The sequence below is a fragment of the Haliotis cracherodii genome, unplaced genomic scaffold (genome assembly GCF_022045235.1).
Source record: "Haliotis cracherodii isolate W230 unplaced genomic scaffold, xgHalCrac1.p SCAF_1, whole genome shotgun sequence".
Taxonomy (NCBI): domain Eukaryota; kingdom Metazoa; phylum Mollusca; class Gastropoda; order Lepetellida; family Haliotidae; genus Haliotis; species Haliotis cracherodii.
In genome coordinates this window covers 19,078,649-19,083,320 of record NW_027266264.1, presented here as the reverse complement: position 1 = coordinate 19,083,320, position 4,672 = coordinate 19,078,649, and positions in this window count along the sequence as shown.

Below are 4,672 nucleotides of genomic sequence, written 5' to 3'. Positions count from 1 at the left end.
AATTGACCCTCCACCTCCACCGCCACCTCAAGAACCTCCACAAAATGACCCTCCCCCTCCAACGCCACCTCAAGAACCTCTACAAAATGACCCTCCACCTCCACTTCCACCTCAAGAACCTCCACAAAATGACCCTCCTCCTCCACCGCCACCTCAAGAACCTCCACAAAATGACCCTCCCCCTCCACCACCACCTCAAGAACCTCCACAAAATGACCCTCCCCCTCCAACGCCACCTCAAGAACCTCCACAAAATGACCCTCCCCCTCCACCGCCACCTCAAGAACCTCTACAAAATGACCCTCCCCCTCCAACGCCACCTCAAGAACCTCTACAAAATGACCCTCCTCCTCCACTTCCACCTCAAGAACCTCCACAAAATGACCCTCCTCCTCCACTGCCACCTCAAGAACCTCTACAAAATGACCCTCCCCCTCCACCGCCACCTCAAGAACCTTCACAAAATGACCCTCCGCCTCCACCACCATCTCAAGAACCTCCACAAAATGACCCTCCCCCTCCAACGCCACCTCAAGAACCTCTACAAAATGACCCTTCACCTCCACCTCCACCTCAAGAACCTCCACAAAATGACCCTCCTCCTCCGACTCCACTTCAAGAACCTCCACAAAATGACCCTCCTCCTCCACCTCAAGAACCTCCACAAAATGACCCTCCTCCTCCTCCGCCACCTCAAGAACCTCCACAAAATGACCCTCCCCCTCCACCGCCACCTCAAGAACCTCCACAAAATGACCCTTCACCTCCACCTCCACCTCAAGAACCTCCACAAAATGACCCTCCTCCTCCACCTCAAGAACCTCTACAAAATGGCACTCCCCCTCCTCCTCCACCTCAAGAACCTCTACAAAATGACACTCCCCCTCCACCACCACCTCAAGAACCTCCACAAAATGACCCTCCACCTCCACCTCCACCTCCACCTCAAGAACCTCTACAAAATGACCCTCCACCGCCACCTCAAGAACCTCCACAAAATGACCCTCCACCTCCACCACCACCTCAAGAACCGCAACAAAATGACCCTCCTCCGCCGCCACCCCAAGAACCTCCACAAAATGACCCTCCTCCTCCACCTCCACCTCAAGAACCTCCACAAAATGACCCTCCTCCTCCACCTCCACCTCAAGAACCTCCACAAAATGACCCTCCCCCTCCACCGCCACCTCAAGAACCTCCACAAAATGACCTTCCACCTCCACCTCCAACTCAAGAACCTCTACAAAATGACCCTCCACCTCCACCTCCACCTCAAGAACCTCCACAAAATGACCCTCCGCCTCCACCACCACCTCAAGAACCTTCATAAAATGACCCTCCTCCTCCACCTCCACCTCCAGAACCTTCATAAAATGACCCTCCTCCTCCACCTCCACCTCCAGAACCTCCACAAAATGACCCTCCGCCTCCACCACCACCTCAAGAACCTCCACAAAATGACCCTCCGCCTCCACCACCACCTCAAGAACCTCCACAAAATGACCCTCCGTCTCCACCACCACCTCAAGAACCTTCATAAAATGACCCTCCTCCTCCACCTCCACCTCCAGAACCTCAACAAAATGACCCTCCTCCTCCACCACCTTAAGAACCTCCACAAACTGACCCTCCTTCACCACCACCACCTCAAGAGCCTCCACAAAATAACCCTCCTTCGCCAGCTCTAGAACCTCCACAAAATGGATCTCCTTCACCACCACAATAACTATCACCACCGTAACCTCCACAACATGACCCTCTATTTGAAGACCTTCCTTAAAATGACCCTCCTCTACCACCCCTAGACTCTCCACAAGTGACCCTTCACACCCGCAACCCCATAACCTCACAAAATGAACCTCCTTCACCACCCTAGAGCTTCCACAAATTGACCCTCAACCACCTCCACCTACATCTCGCCACCCACAGAACTTTCCTCCCTACCACCCACAGAACTTTCCTCCCTACCACCCACAGAATTTTCCTCCCTACCACGACATGACTCTCCCCCACGACCGGCTCCACAGTAACCAGAATATGACAATCCTCAACCTCCATGAAAGATTGACCTCCTTTGGTTCAGTATATATTGCTTTGACCTTTATCAGTATTTCCTCTGGTCAACATAAATCTTGTGCACAAAATGCTTAAGATAGTATCATCAGTGGCAATAAAAATCTAGAGATTAAGATATTAAATTCCGTCAATTCCAAAGTATATATGCGTTCTGTTATCTATCACGACAGACGTGTTCGTCAATGTTTGTTACGTGTTTTCAGATTCACTACCTGGTAATTATAATGGGAAATATTCAAATATTTCATCTGGAGATTTATACAAGAAATATATCTCCCAAACTACTATTCCATATTTCTAATCTAAAGTTTATAATAATTATCACTAGTATATCATGCACACAATAACAACAACAACAACAACAACAACGGTTTATGGATAGTTTTTTGATTGAACAAGCTGTAAAGCTAATCTTTCAGTCTGTTGCTGTTAGATGTGTGTCTGTGCATTTACCTCTTAATGTGTTTGTGTGAATGTGTCTGGATTTACTGGTCCAGACTCGATTACTTACAGACGTCGTCATATATATAGAAGATTGCTGAATAGGACGTTAAACAGCAAACAAACAAACAAACAAACGTCGCAGATCGTGCAGTGAATACAGTGACCCTTCCTATTAACCTATTTGTATGTTTGTAAAAACAACTTTAAACGTTTACATGTGCAATTATGTTTATTTATGATTATTTATTTTATTTATATCGAGAAAATTGGTTCAGCATCGCAGAAAAAACGTATCGTATAGGACAAATGTATGGCGACTAATGGTTTCGTGGTTAAACGGTTACACGTGCTATCTTTATGTTGCTTTAAATAATTTGGACATCATTAATAAATATTTTAGTCTCAAGAAACCAAAAACATATTCTATTATTGATGATGATAATAAATTCCTCTCCAGCAATTTATGTGGATTTACATATGGTAACATGTCTTCAAATGTGGTGTGGGCACGCCAGAAACCCATGAAAATGAGTTCGAATCCCGGTTCGCCTCGATTATGCTTCCTCCATACCCATGCTTGTGTGGTTCACCGAAGTAATAAACGTTGGAGACCTGGATCACTTTGGGGTTTTCTCCCACTTTAAGCTGACACGCCGTGATATAACTGGAATACTGTTAAAAGCGACCTTAACTATAACTCACTCACTCACTCACTTAAATATCGTGTTTTCTTAGACCACGAAATCAAAAACTCATAAACAATACATTCAGCAATAATTACCTAACTTAATTATTCCGCCTCAAGGAAATATTTACAGACGTTTTAAAGCGTGTATTTGTCTAGCTAGATTTAATGATGGCATCAAGTTCACAGGTTTTCCCAAACAAGAAGATATACATGTTGGCAGGTTAGATTTAATATGAAGTTATTCTAAAATATTGCCACGAAACAGTTTGCAATTTATCTTCAAGTAAGCAGCTTAATGGGTAACCACTTAAAAATGTTGTCGTCAAAGTATTGCAAAGCAAGATGATGAAGGTATTCTTATTATGAGATCTGTGTATTTCAAGGCAACAGTTCCTAATTCACCCAGACAATACACGACGGCGTGAACAGCGCAATCGCATTCAGCAAAGTTAAGGCAACCTTCGGTAAAGGGTATAATCCGACATCCGGGATATTTCACGCCCGAGTTTTAGGTAAAGAAATATTGACAAGCATCCAAACAACACAAATAAGTTGTCTAAAAAAATTAAAATATCTAAGTTTGGAAAAAGAAACAATTTTTACATTCTTTAGTCTGATATTCTACGAACACACGATTTGACACTGTAAAACGTGTTACGCCGATGACCTATGCTCTTTCAAACATACACATTTTCATGACATCGAAAGCTGTTGTCCTGTCGCTGTCAAAGAAATGCCATTTATCTCATTATCTTCACTTTTGCAATGACGTTCAATAGCAGGACATGTAAGAAGATTATGTTAGCTAAACACAGAGAGGACCTGGGCTTCGTGAATAATTAACGTGATGGACTGGATCTTTCACAAACACCCAAATCGTAGATCCTAGGGTGAACTTGAACGTAAAACTTGTATAGATGACACAGACATCATGGTAACTAGAAATTATTTGAAAATTCTCGTCCGTGACTGTTTGGCGTTGGACACAAACATCCGTTGATTTATGTAGGCTTAATTTCAAGACGGGGAGAGTTCTACAGTGAGTTGCAATCCTTGATTCCTTGTCACTGTTTATTCATGAGGCATCCGATCCTTCAGACAAATATAACATTATTCAAACATCACAGCTGTAGCAGGTGTCACTGGTCAGAGTTCTCAATGTTTAAAAAGTACCGAAGTTTATGGAGAATAAAACATGATAACTCTCTTCCCCGCATCTTTTTGTCGGAATTAAAACATATAACTATGTGTAAATTATGCAAGCATACCACACACCACCCTGTTTCACCTTCATGACTTGCGGTCGGCCTTTACGTGTAATACGGTTACGTAAATACGAACATCGTTTGTCATATTTACGGTAGTGGTATATACTAATTAGATCGACGAAAACAACGTAACTCTGTTTATCCTTTGATCATGCCATACTCTGAATTCATTCTGTGATATACACATTATGTTAAA